Raw genomic sequence first — 14,783 nt, 5'->3', positions numbered from 1 at the left:
TTGGACTACTCGTAGACACAGGTAATACATGCTCTACCATATGACATAGCTAATATCGAAATTAGATCTCTTCAAGTACATTTTCGAAAAACCATCTTTATCAGGCAGGACAGCGAGTTGGTAGGTCATGCTTTCAAAATATGATATTGTGTATGTGACACAAAAATTTATAAAAAAGAGTGCAATTATCGATATTCTTACTGATCGAACTACAGAAGATTATGAACTTATGAAGTTTGAATTTTCAGATGAAGATTTAATGACGATCCTATAGGATAAAAATGAATAGCCTATAAGAAAAATGTGGAAAATGTTTTTCGATGGGGCATCCAATATAATGAGGCATGCATTGGGGTAATGCTAATATCCTCAGAAGGAAATTACTATCCCTGTACCACAAGCTTATATTTCAATTGCACAAATAATATTGCTGAATATGAAGCATGCGTCATGGGGTTATAAATGGTCATTGAAAAAAAGATTGAAACACTAAAAGTATATAGGGATTCAGCCTTAGTAATTTATCAACTAAAGGGTGAATGAGAGACCAGGGACCCGAAACTAGTGTTATATCAACGGCACATAACCAGCTTGATAAAATAGTTTAAAGAAATCCAGTTCCAACATGTTCATCGAGAAGAAAATTAGATTGCTGATGTCTTGGCTACTTTAGCAGCGATGTTCAAGTTAAATGATAGTATGGGAATTCAGCCCATTAGAGTACAAATGAAAATTTTACTAACCCACTGTACAAACACGAAAGAAGAAGTAGATCGACAACCGTGATACTATGACATTATACAATATATCAAGTGTTAAAACTATCCAAAGCAGGCTTCAAAAAATAATAAGAGGATCATTCGAAGATTAGCATCAAGTTTTATGCTTGATAGAGAAATCTGGTATAAAAAGAGTCAAGATCAAATTTTACTAAAGTGCGTCGATGCTGTGGAAGTAAGAAGGATACTTAAAAAAGTACACGAAAGAATTTGTGAAACACATGCTAACGTGCATATGATGGCTAAACAGATTATGAGAGCTGGTTACTACTGGTTTACAATGGAAAATGATTGCATCGGCTATGCTAAAAAGTGCCATAAATATCAAATTTATGTAGATAAAATTTATTTCCCTCCAGTCCCGCTGCATTTTTTGACACCACCATGGCCTTTCTCCATGTGGGGAATGGATGTGATCGGACCCATAACCCCGAAAGCTTCAAATGGGCATCGATTTATCTTTGTGATAATCGATTACTTTACAAAATAGGTGAAAACAGCTTCGTATGCTAGTATTACGCGATCAGTGGTGTGTAAATTTATAAAAAGAGAGATAATATGTCGGTATGGGCTTCCGAAAAGGATTATCTCAAATAATGCTAGCAATTTAAACAATAAAATGATAAAAAAAATTATGTGCATAGTTCAAGATCAAGTATCATCATTCAGCACCATATCTCTAAAAAATGAATGGTGCAGTAGAAGTTGTGAATAAGAACATCAAGAGAATATTGGGAAAAATGACTGACACATATAAAGATTGGCATGAAAAGTTACCTTTTGCTTTGCTTGCCTATAGAACATTAATCCAAACCTCCACAGGGGCCATCTTGTTTTCATTAATGTATGGGATGGAAGCTGTACTGCCAATCAAAGTAGAAATTCGTTCTCTGAGGGTGTTGATGGAGATAAAATTGGATGAGGCAGAATGGGTTCAGGATCATTTCGAGCAACTGAATCTTATTGAAGAGAAAAAGCACTCAGCACTCAGCACTCAGTTATGGATAAATGTATCAAAGAAGAATCATGCGAGCACATGACAAAATGATATGACCTCGATGCTTTCGTGAGGGCGAATTGGTTTTGAAAAGGATTTTGCCATATAAATATGACAATAGAGGAAAATGGATACCCAATTAGAAAGGTCCATATGTGGTAAAAAAGGTATTTTCTGGTGGAGCTCTGATCCTTGCAGAAATAAACAGAGATGAATTACCAAATCCTGTAAATTCAAACACGGTCAAGAAATATTTTGCTTAAAAAATTAAAAAAAAAACATAAAAAAATAATACCAAAAAAAAAGAGAAAGTGATTCAGAATGAAAACTAGAAAAATGAGGTTTAAATAAAAAAAAGGGTCATGTGAGATGAAAACCTAAAAAGACGGCTTAAATGAAGGTGGAGCTCAAAAAAAGTTTTTCAAAGAATGAAAGAGTAGCACCAAATAGACGAATTGTCACCAGAATTAAAAGAGAGGATTTTTTTGGGCAAGTTCTCATTAGTCACAGATGTGGGGAAAGTATTGGTCATATGAAATCACAAGTGACAAGATTGCAAATGTAACAAATTTTTGGAAAGGACCTGGTCTGAGTAGGTCGAGGTCGTCCAAATGTTCATTATTTAGATAACCGATATTTGATTCTTAAAATACTTGTGAGTTAACTATTCTTTATGTCTCGAAAGGCTTATCTTAAACCCAAAATACCCCGTTACTGATTGTGTTTCACACCCAATTTTAAACCTGAAATCATTGCATTTATTATTTAAAATTAAGATATTGATTGATGAAGTTCATAATAGACCAACACATCACTCGAAAAGAGAATGCAATATGAGGATGACAAAAATAGTAATACGGGGGTAAAAGAATGAAATGAAATTGATTGATTACTGAAGACAAAGAAGAGAAAAGGGATAAAAAATAAAAAAAAAAGAAAGATTTTAGGGCGATTAAAAGCCAAATGCGTCCGTCATAAGACAGAGATTCTGATCGAAAATTGAAAGTTTTAAAAGGATGAGATTACTGGAAGTGGTTTTTAAAGTTTGAAAGAATTGAACCAAAAGTTGAATTAACTTGGATGAAAAAGCATGATATAATTCGTTGACAGCATTTTTGTCTTTTCATTCATCACAATCATTGCAAGCATTACATACCTCTTAATAAGTTGCATAGAAATGTTATTTATGAGACATCAAGAAGAATCAATATTTTTCTTTCTTAAACCAAAGATGATGGCCTTGAAGGTGGTACGTTAGCACAATCCCTAAAATCGAAACTGTCGATCTATAGGGTATCCAATCTCTTACTTTTCAACTACAACTCAGTCTTCTATAGTTCCCTGACTCGTGGTTTAATCCCAATCATTTTTATTTTTTGACTTGCAGTTTAGCCCTAGTCGTCATTAGTCCCAGTCGTCACTGTTTAATATTGATCATTTTTATAGTTTTTTGACTTGCGGTTTAATCCCGATCGTTTTTATTTTCTAACTTGTGATTCAATCCAAGTTGATGTTACTTCGACTCGCAGTTCAATCTTGACCTCTTTATTTCAAAGTCACGGTTTAGTCTTGATTGTTGTTATCCTTTGACTCATGATTTAATCCCGATCTCCTTATTGTTTGACTTATGATTCAATCTAAGTTGACATTATTTCGACTCGCGGTTTAGTCTCGATCTTTTTAATTCAAAGTTACAGTTTAATCTCGATTGTATTTATTCTTCGATTCGTAATTTAATCCCGATCTCTTTATTCTCTGACTCATAGTTCAATCATGATCTCTTTAATTCAAAATCGCAGTTTAATCTTAATTTTTGTTTTCTGACTTATGATTCAATCCAAGTTAACGCCATTTTCTGACTCACGGTTTAATCCCAGTCTCTTTATTCTCTGAATCGTGATTTAATCCTGATCTCTTTAATTTAAAATTGTAGTTAATCTCGATTGTTATTTTCTGATTTGTGATCCAATCCGAGTTAACGTTATTTTTTGACTCGCGATTTGATCCTGGTCTCTTTATTTTTTTAATTCGCGATTCAATCTCGATCTCGTTAAGTCAAAATCGTAGTTTAATCTCGATTGTTGTTATCCTTTGACTTGTGGTTTAATCCCGACCTCCTTATTTTTTGACTTGTGATCCGATCTAAGTTAACATCATTTTTTGATTCACTGTTTAATCTCGATCTCTTTATTCTCTGATTCGCGGTTTAATCTCAATCTCTTTATTCTCTGATTCGTGACTTAATTTTAATCCTTAGTATTTCTCTGACTCATGGTTTAATCCCGGTCTCCTTATTTTTTTTGACTTGTGACTTAATCGAAGTTCAATCATGATCTTGTTATTCCTTGACTCGCGGTGTTGTCCTGATCACTTTCCTTATTATTCGACTCTCGGTGTTACTTTAATCGATTCTTTATTTTTCAACTCATGATGCCATTATCACTTGACCTGACCTTAAAAAAAAAAATCTACGATTTACTTCCGAGCAAAATCGTTGTCTTTGTCTTTGCCTTATTCTTGATTCTCAGTAATGTACAAAGAGGGACAGTTGTAGACACCGATTTTGTCCGGGCTTACCTTTTATATTTTATTTTATTTTCAATTTTTTTCATTATTAATAATAATTTTGATAATAATATTAATTTAATTAAAAATTAAAAAAATTAAGAATTAAAAATCAAAATTATTAAAATATTAATTAAAATAAACAAACAAATAAAGGGAAAAGAAGGATAAAAAAACAAAAAGGTTGGTACGACGGCATCGCCGCCCTTGTCTAGCCCTCTGCTCGACAGCCACCCTACCCGTCCCATCAAACCTTTTAGCCCCCGACCAACCCCTGTCTAACCACCTCTACAACCTATCCCAGCCCACCTACAGCCACCAAAATCCCCATCTTTAAAACCCCCCGGCTCTTCCCTTTAATTTTTCTCCCTGGAACAAAAAAAAACCACTCAGATAGAAGCTAAAAAAATGTAAACAAACTCCCCAACGCCAAATAGAAAGCCAAAAAAATCAACAAGAAAAAAACATAAAAATAGAAATCACAGTCCTCGCTAAATCGGCGAGGAGCGCCAAGGAGATACGTGCAACAAAAAAGAAAGATCATTAGTTTGAGTCTTTAAGAAAAAAAAAAGGGGGTCAGAAACTTTAAAACTTGATCTACAAGAATCGAGGACGTTTTCGATGAAAAGTGTACCAGATCTGAGCTCAAGAGATTGAACGAAACCTCTTGATAAAAAATTTTTTTTTTTATCACTGTCGACCACCTCCAATGACGGCCAGCGCGGCAGTCCGACGATCGAATGACGAGAGCCTCGGAGCTCTCCCCCAAAGTTATCTTTCCTTTTTTTTTTTGAAATAGAAAAGAATGAACTGAAAAAAAATTGACTTTTATAGAAGACATAGAAGCAAAACAACGTCGTTTTGAGCATAAGACCAAAACGACGCCGTTTCAAGCATAAGAGGATCAACGCGTGGATCGAACCCGACCCGAGATCCGCTCAAATTGACCCACCAACCTGCCTTAGCCACCATCTAGCTGGTTCGTATGAACCGCCAGTGAACCGGTCGAACCGGTCTGAACTGCTTGGCCACTAGAACCGCTCATCAGCTGGTTCAATCGAACCGTACGCCGAATCGACCCCTTTTCGATCCAACTGAACCGTCATTGATCAAACCGTTGATCGGTTCGATTCAGATAAAAAAATTTTTTTGAATTTTCTATTTTTTTATATATTATTATTTTTGTTATTTTAAGTATTTTTTTTATATATTTATGCATGATAAGTTCTTAAATTTGTTAAGATAAAAATTTAATTGTTTTAATAATAATAAAAATGAAAACAAGTAAGATAATAATTAAAAACATATATTAAAAATGCTCAAAAAAAGGTAATAATAATAATATATTTTTTATTATTTTTCCTACCTAGATGTTTGAGGGAATAAAAATATATCCTAAAAATAATTTCACCTAGATGTTGGAAAATTATTGTTAATAAATTTTCATAAAAAAAAAGAAATATATAAGAATTTTTTAATTAATTTTCAAAAATTACTAAAATCAAACTTGTTCTAAAAATCCGCTTAGATGTTGAAAATTTTTAGAGATGTTCACATTTTCTTAAAAAAAAATGAAACCTTAAACACTAATTCTTAAATTTCAAACCCTAGGTTTCTAAAACCCCTGGTTTCTAAAACCCCTAAAATCTAAAATCTCTTAAATCCAAACACTTAAAGTCCAAAACCCTAAAATCTCCAAATTCTAAAATCAAAATCATAAACCTTCCATACCCTAAAATTCAAGCCTTAAGACCCTATTAACCTTAAAATCAAACCTTAAAACCCTCAAAACTCAAACTAAAACCCTAAAATCCGAATCTTTAAAATCTTGAAACCCTAACCTTAAAACCTCTACACAAGCCCCTACCCAAAACATTCTGAAAATCCTAAGGATACATGTGAGAATCTCATTTGAAATGATTTGTTCCCGAATGCTGCTTAGATGATAGGATATTTAGGAAACTTTATTTCATTAAGTTTTTCATACGAGTTCTTAATTCGCATTAATAATAACTTTAATAAATAAAAGAGTATAACAATAAATTATGATCTTAAATATAAACAGTCACACCTAAGCTCTGCCTAGATGTTAGAAAGTTGGGGTGGTCTCATTATACTTAAGAATCCAACTTTAAAATTGCATTTCATGTTACATAACATTCATTGGCATACATATGTTAGCATGTTATTATTAGTAATTATTTGTATTATCCTATCTTTAATTTTTATTTACTATTTGATGATAAAATATTTTATAATAAAAAAGAATAATACTTTTAAAAAAAAAATTTTTTTGTGATATTATGAAAGAAAATAAAAAAATAACATTCTGAAAGAAATAATTTTTGGTACTCTACTTAGATGTTAGAGAGTCACTAATAATTATTTTTTATAGAGATTGTTTTTTCATTTTAAAGATTATCGTGTTAAATCTTAAGCAAAAAGAGTTATTTTAAATTATGCCTAAATGTTGAAAAATTTTAAAATAATTCTTTAACTTTAAGATTTTCTCAATATTCCTAAACAAAGAGCTTTAACAAAATTTTATTTTTTCAAATGAAAGGAATTAATGTTAAAATTCAAATTGAAACCATTTTTATCCAACATTGAAAATAACGCATAGTTAAATGATACCAATTTATGGGTGTTGCAGGGATGCTAATCCTTTCCCACACGTAACCGACTCTCGGACCCAACCTAAGTTTTCATAGATCAAAATTTATCTTTTTGATAAACTTTAAACTTACTTTTATAGTTTTATTAAAAAAGATAAATTTTTGATGATCAATCACACTTTAACAAAGATTAGTGGTGATTCTCTCATTTTATTTTGACTTTAAATTTTTTTTTACGTCTGGTGATCTCAAAACCGTTACGACATGAATTGACTAAAAAAATTTTTGCTCTGAATATCACTACATGGGCAAAGTAACTGTTTGAGTAAATTGTATTGGTCTAATTTTAGTTGGTTCTAGATTAAACTGGGAAAAAAAAAAGAGGAGAATATAGCTTTATAAGTGCCTTTTTATGGAGCTAGATAATAAGATAACTATTGATTATCATGGATCATGCAACCATAGAAGTCTTGTTGATGTGGGTTGCGTAGCTGATGAAAAAAAAGATGGTGAAGGAAAAATGGATATAGAGGGATCGTTAAGCTTTATGGGTTAGGCAGGAAGATCTTGAAATTGTCACTAAAAAAGGCAAAAGATCACAATTGTATGCAGCTTACCCCCACTCTCACCATTTTTTTTTGTTTTTTGACCTTCGGCATTGCCAATCCCCTGTCCATTTTCTTAATCCCCGTTTGTTTTGACAGATAGAGGGAAATGGGGAGTATGGGGGCACCCAAGGACAAGGAAAGAGAGGTCAACAACGTCATCACGTGTTGTCTTCTTCTTCTTCTTTTCTATGATTATATAACTGTGTGACAGGTAAAACACTTTGAAACATTTTTGGTCTTTGTTTGTGCATTTGTCCATATGTTATATCGTGGAGGTTTTTCTACCAGAAATGGAATAGATTACGACCTGTTTGTAAATTATAAAAATATATTTATAATTTATAAAATATGTTTATAACTTATAAATTTTAATTTTTTTTTGAATTCATTTAAATAATAAATTTATTTAATTCGAATCGAACTAAATTTAAAATAATTTAGAATCTAAAATAATTTGTATATGAGATAATTCTAAGTTTGAAATTATCCAAATTCAAAACGTTTTGAATTTAAAAATATTTAAATTCCAAAAAATTCGTATTTGAAACGATCTGAAATAAATCTTAATCCAAAAAATTTAAATTAAATATAATTCGATTCAAAACTCATTGAATAGGCTCGTTTGCAACAAAAAAAAAAAAAAAGGAAGAAATTGAGCAATAATCCAACTAATATCAACCAGTAATTAGTTGTATCAAATCAAAAAATTAACCTCAACCTACCAAAAATACAAGATGCATCACTTTATTAAACGAATTCAAAATTATAAAAGGTAAAAACTCATTTTCTTTGTGCTATATACTTTTTGTTAATTTAGTATTTAAAAAAATAAAATTATAAATTTTGTACTTTAACTTTCATTCTATCTTTTATTTTGATATCAATATTGTTAATCAATTTTTTGATATAGTATAAAAATTTAATAAGATATTGACACATATCAAAATGTTCAATCAATATTATATTATCAATTGTCATATTAATATTAAAAAAGTATTGAAAAATTCAAGGACTTTCTTAAAAAAATTTTAAAGTCCAAAATATGTTTTAAAAATTATAAAATATATAAAATATTTTTAAAAAATTTAAAAAATCTCAAAATTTTAATAAAAATAAAAAAATAACAATTCTATAAAAACCCAAAAATGAAAAATTTAATAAAAAATTTTCTTAAAATTCAAAAAAATTGACAAAAACTTAAAAAATGAAAAAAAATCTAAATTTTGAAAAACTCTGAAAGTTTTTCAAAAATAATAAAATTTCAAAAATTCAAAAAAATCTCAAAATTTTGAAAATCTGAAACTTCTAAAAAATTTAATTTTTTTTTTTAAAATAAAAAATCTTAGTAATTTAATAAAAATCCTATAAAATTCAAAATAAATTTTGAAATGTTCAATAAATATATAAAAATGAAAATTTTAATAAAAATAATTAAAACTAAAGATATTATTATTTTAATTAAAATTTTTATTTTTTATATTTTTTTTGAATTTCTTAGAAATTTTTTGAATTTTCTTTGATTTTGTATTAAATTGTTAAGTTTTCTATCTTTTAATTTTTCATAACTTTTGCAGTTTGTTTCAAAATTTTTAGGTTTTTTAATTCTTCATAAATATTTTAATTTTTTTATTCTCTATATTGTTTCATATTTTTTGAAAATTTTTTTAGAAAATTTTAAAAATTTTCATATATTTTTTAAAAACTTTAGAATTTTTAAGTTTTTGTGAATTTTTTTAAAATTTTTTTGTTTTTTTAATTTTTCAAAAATTTTTAAATTTCATTGAATTATTTATTAAAATTTTGAGTTTTTTCTTTTAAAATTTATTCATTCATAATTTTTAAGTTTTTATACTTTTTAAAATATTTTAGTTTATTTAATTTTATATAATTTCTTTAAATAATTCATTTTTTAAAAAAATTTTGAGAAAAAAATTTAAATGTTAACATTATAATTGATGATGTAGGATTTATTAAATTTTTTTTATAAATAATTATATTTTATTAGATATTTATGTCATTTTTTTCATTGATTGTTGAGTTAATGACGTTAATGCAAAGTAACAAAATAAATAACGAAATAAAAATTACAGTATCAAATTAAAAATTTATTTTTTAAAATTATCAAAATTGATATAAAATATATAATAAAAGGGCTAAATGTATATTTATCCTTAAAAAAAATAAAAATAAAAAAAAACCAATCCAAAACAGGATTTAAAGCAGTGAATAATCAGCTACCACAGAAAAAGACAAAGCACACCCTATAAACTCAGAGTCAATTTTCTCTTTTGTCACACCATCTCCACTTATCCAAACAATGGAAACTTGGTTCCTCATCCTCCTCACCATTTCCATCTCTCTTCTTCTCAAAGCCTTTCTCAACCTCTTCTCCCCTTCCAAAACGCTTCCCCATAATCTCCCTCCAGGCCCTTTCACTTTCCCTATCATTGGCAACATTTTATGGCTCCGCAAATCTTTCTTCGAAATCGAACCAATCCTCCGCAGCCTCCATACAAAGCTTGGTCCCATGGTCACTCTACACATTGGTCCTCGTCCCAACATCTTCGTCTCCGATCGTTCCCTTGCTCACCAGGCTTTAGTCCAAAGCGGTTCACTATTTTCAGACCGCCCCGAAGCTCTTGCTACTAATAAGATCATGACTAGTAACCAACACAACATCAACTCTGCCCCCTATGGCCCAACCTGGCGGCTTTTGCGGCGGAATCTGACTTCAGAAATCCTCCATCCTTCACGTATAAAGTCCTATTCTCATGCACGTAAATGGGTTTTGGAAATTCTTCTTGATAATTTAGAGTCAAAGGCTAAAACTGGAGAATCGGTTCAGGTTTTGGCTCATTTTCAATATGCTATTTTTTGTTTGCTAGTTTTGATGTGTTTTGGTGATAAGCTTTCTCAAGAGAAAATCAAAGAAATTGAAGCTGTTATGCGAAGGGTGCTGTTAAGTTTTGGAAGATTCAATGTACTTAACATTTGGCCTAGAGTGACCAAGGTTTTGCTTCGTAAGCAATGGAGGCAGCTTTTTCAACTACGTAAGAATCAAGAAGATGTGCTGATTCCTTTGATAAGAGCAAGAAAGAAAGCTAAAGAGGAGAAACTAAGCAAGGACAGTGATGATTATGTTTTGGCATATGTTGATACTTTGTTGGATTTGGAGTTACCAGAGGAGAAAAGGAAACTTGATGAAGGAGAAATTGTTAGTTTGGCCTCTGAGTTTCTTAATGGTGGCACTGATACCACCTCCACCGCTTTGCAATGGATTATGGCCAATTTGGTGAAATACCCATATATTCAGGATAAATTAGTGCTTGAAATTAAAGGGGTTGTGGGAGATGAAGAGGAAAAAGTCAGAGAAGATGATTTGCCAAAGATGCCTTATTTGAAAGCAGTGATTTTGGAAGGGCTAAGAAGGCACCCACCAGGGCACTTTGTGGTGCCTCATCGTGTGACAGAAGACACAGTCCTGGGAGAATTTTTGGTCCCCAAGAATGGAACTATCAATTTCATGGTGGCAGAAATGGGATGGGATCCAAAGGTGTGGGAGGATCCAATGGCATTTAAGCCTGAGAGGTTCTTGGGAAGTGATGATAGTAGTGGTGAAGCGTTTGACATAACAGGAAGTAGGGAGATTAAGATGATGCCTTTTGGAGTTGGGAGAAGAATTTGTCCTGGACTTGGCTTAGCCCTTCTTCATCTGGAGTATTTTGTGGCAAATTTGATTTGGAAATTTGAATGGAAGGCTATGGATGGAGATGAGATCAGCTTGGAGGAGAAGCTAGAGTTCACGGTTGTGATGAAGAATCCATTGAGGGCCCACATTTCGCCAAGGAAGAGACAAGGTGTTGATTTTCTACTTAGAAATTAAATTATATAGGTGGAGGTCAGATGTCAATTTAGCTATTAAGTATGTGCTTAATATGTATGCATGTTTCTTTCTATACATGAATCTAGAAAACTTTATATAGTAAGTAGTTTTCGACATGACTGCATCAATTGATCTGATAAGGAATACCAGTTAATGAATGGGGCAGCCTAGACCGTTACTTCTCCCAGAATAATTGGCAACAAACTTTATTGGTTTCACACCATTTAAGCTTTTCACAAACATATGGACATGGTATTCTGCTTTTGGCAAGGTGTCCTGGAATTTTTATGGCATCCCCTGGATTTCTGTCACGCAAATTTCATTGGAAAAGCTGATATTTTAATGAGTTTTCTTTGAAGTTTTCTTCATAGTTAAAGTTAATTAATAAGACACCATCGAATGGATCACTTAAATAGCGAAAAGAGTATATTCTCTTTTTGTTGCATAAGATTTGAATATATTAAGAAAGTAATTTTTTTTATAAATTTATTACATTTCACGTAAATAAACTTGCTACTTGCTTGAATCAGTCTAAGAAGGGATTAATGGATAAAACCCAAAAACCTATCACTGCTTCAAAAAATTATTTACCAAGACAAGTAATAGTTATTATCATCCAGTTGGCTTGGTCAGTTACTTATTTTTTGCTTTATTGAATAAATAGTGGGTTAAGAACATTTGATCTTAATCCGAATACAATATGCAAATAAAAGAAATAACATGAAATGAATCAAAGTTACTAACAGCTTTCCTAAATGTCAAAAAAAACATGCATAGAAAGTTCAATCTTGGAAAGCACGACAAAAAATCAACCGTAGAGTTTTAGTTATTTTATTGGAAGTCAAACACATTCAAATCCTTCCATAAAACCCTCCGCATGACTTCTTGGTGTGAAGCTGCTGTTTTGTCCCTAGTAAATTTGTAATCCACGGTTCCCACATGCGAAGCTGCACCTTATAAACTTTGTTGTATTGCTGTTTTAATTGATATGCAATAAATAAATAAATAAAAACAAAGCTGAATCACTACTTCCTATGTATGCATTTTCTGGTCAGGATGAGTAGTTCATATCACAATTGTAAACACAATATAAAAATATAGAAGGTCAATTATTGTAATGGCTTTATATTTTAATAAAATTTAAAAGTTAATCTCTCCATTATAATTTATAAAAATATAATTTTTATATTATTTTAATTTGATATTTTTACTTTAATAATTAATTTTATCAAATTTTTATCGTTAAAATATTGAAATAGTAGTTGATTTAATGATGTAAGTATTGACTTTATTGATGTGATATTAACTTTGTTAATGTGACGATAACTCTGCTAGTATGACGATATGAATAAATGAAATCGATTGTCAAATTGTATAAATGATCCTTGTATTCATACAAAATTTAAATTTTAGTTTCTTTAATACAATTTATAAGAATCTTGTCCTTATATAAATTGAATTTAACAATATTAATCTAAATATTAATATGATCAATTATTCTATTAACTTTGCTAACTTTATCATTAATTTTTAGAAAATCATCTAAAAATTAAAAACATCTTAAAAATTTTTAAAGAATCTAAAAAATTATAAATTTCAAAATATTAAAAAATATATGATTTTTCAGTTTTTCCCAAAATTTTAAAACATTAAATTTAATTTTGTTCAAATATTTTAATTTTTTTAAAAACGTCATATTTCTTGAATTTTTTTAACAACTTTTTTATTCTAAAAATATTAATTTTATTTTTTCCCAATATTTTAATTTCTTATAAAAATAAATATTTCTTGAATTTTTATGAAAAATCTGATTCATTTTTTTTAAAAAAATATATTTTTAAAATTTTTATAAAAAATTAAAATATTTACCAATATTTTATTTTTTAAAAAAATAATATTTTTGAATTATTTTAATAAAATCAGATTTTTTTAAAAATTAATATTGAAATTTAATATTTTTAAAAATGAAGAAAAATTCTAAATAATTAATAAATTTGAATTTTTTAAATTAAAACCTTATTCTTCTTAAAAATTTTAAAATATTAAAAAAAATTTAATTCAATGTTTTTAAAACATTCAAAAAGCCTAAAAATCATATTTTTTTAGTTTTTATTTTTCTAATTTTTCAAAAATTTTTGAATTTTTTATGACTTTTTAATTGTGAGATGGTTGGATAAAAAGACAAAAGTTACGTAAGTAAAATTAACGAATAGTAATTGACCGGATTAATAATTGAATCAATATTATTAAATTAAACATGTACATGGATGATATTTTTATAAATTATATCAGAGAGATTAAAATTTAAATTTCATGTAAATATAAAAATTATTTACATAATTTACCAACTGATTTTATTCATCTATACTATTATATCAACAAAATCAATGTTATAAATCAATATCATATCAATAAAGTCGATATAACGTCAACAATTATATTGCCTATGTCATTAATCAAATGCCATATTAGTATTTTTAATGGTAAAAATTTGACGAGATTAATAATGGGATTAAAATTATCAATCGAAATACTATGAAAATTATATTTTCATAAATTATAATATAAGAATTAAATTTCAAATTTCGTTAGAATACAGGAACCACTATCATAATTTGACTTTAAAAAAACATAAAAACAATATAATTCAAAATTTTAATAAAATTCATATAAAGGTTTGGTAAAAATTAAAAGATATATTTTATGTTTGATATGTTAACATAAATTATAATATTATAATATTTTCTATTTTATAGTTGTTTAATATGAAATAAATAGGCACTATTATATTAATTACCAATCCAATTTTTTGTTAAGAAGTGACAGCGTTTATCGTGGCCTTCCATTTTTTAAGGTTTTTGGAATATACATGCCATCTAAATTCAAGTTTGCTTGTCTTTGGTTGTAGCAGCTTTGGAACCTAATTTCATTGGCAGAAATTAAGAGCAAAAAAGATGACAAATGTTTTTAGAATTATCCTGTTGTTACAACTCAAATATCGGGTACAAGGCCTGGAAAGCATTTTGCAGTTCAGACAATAAAATTGCATAATCTGTTACTTTGCGCCTTAGTTATGGTATTTTGTCTGAATGATCATACAAATTAATTACAACGCGTTGAATTTTGTTAACAATAATTTAAATTCTGTTCTTTTATAATCCAGACGTAATCTAGCTGTTTTGTTTGTCTACATAAGTGAAATGCAGACACTAATTGGTGCAAATTTTATTTTGTTTTTTGTGATTGGGCAAAATTTTCATGTGTAGTCTTGGCGTTGTCGGTTGATATTTCGAAGGACACCGCTTTCCTGGCATTGCCCATTTGGTTTGGAAGCTT

At 29.2% G+C, this 14,783-nt stretch overlaps 1 pseudogene across 1 annotated transcript; it reads left to right on the top strand.

Moving 5' to 3' along the window:
- The first annotated feature begins 9,726 nt into the window (after positions 1-9,726).
- LOC111276931 (cytochrome P450 89A2 pseudogene) lies at positions 9,727-11,561 on the top strand (annotated as a pseudogene). The gene has a single exon (XR_016343579.1). The product of XR_016343579.1 is annotated as a cytochrome P450 89A2 pseudogene (transcript).
- The last annotated feature ends 3,222 nt before the right edge of the window (positions 11,562-14,783 follow it).

The sequence above is a fragment of the Durio zibethinus genome, chromosome 7 (assembly GCF_047325235.1).
Source record: "Durio zibethinus cultivar Kanyao isolate XHJ-2024 chromosome 7, ASM4732523v1, whole genome shotgun sequence".
Taxonomy (NCBI): Eukaryota; Viridiplantae; Streptophyta; class Magnoliopsida; order Malvales; family Malvaceae; genus Durio; species Durio zibethinus.
The sequence above is the reverse complement of the archived record's forward strand: the minus strand, read 5'-3'. Positions and strand labels throughout refer to the sequence as shown.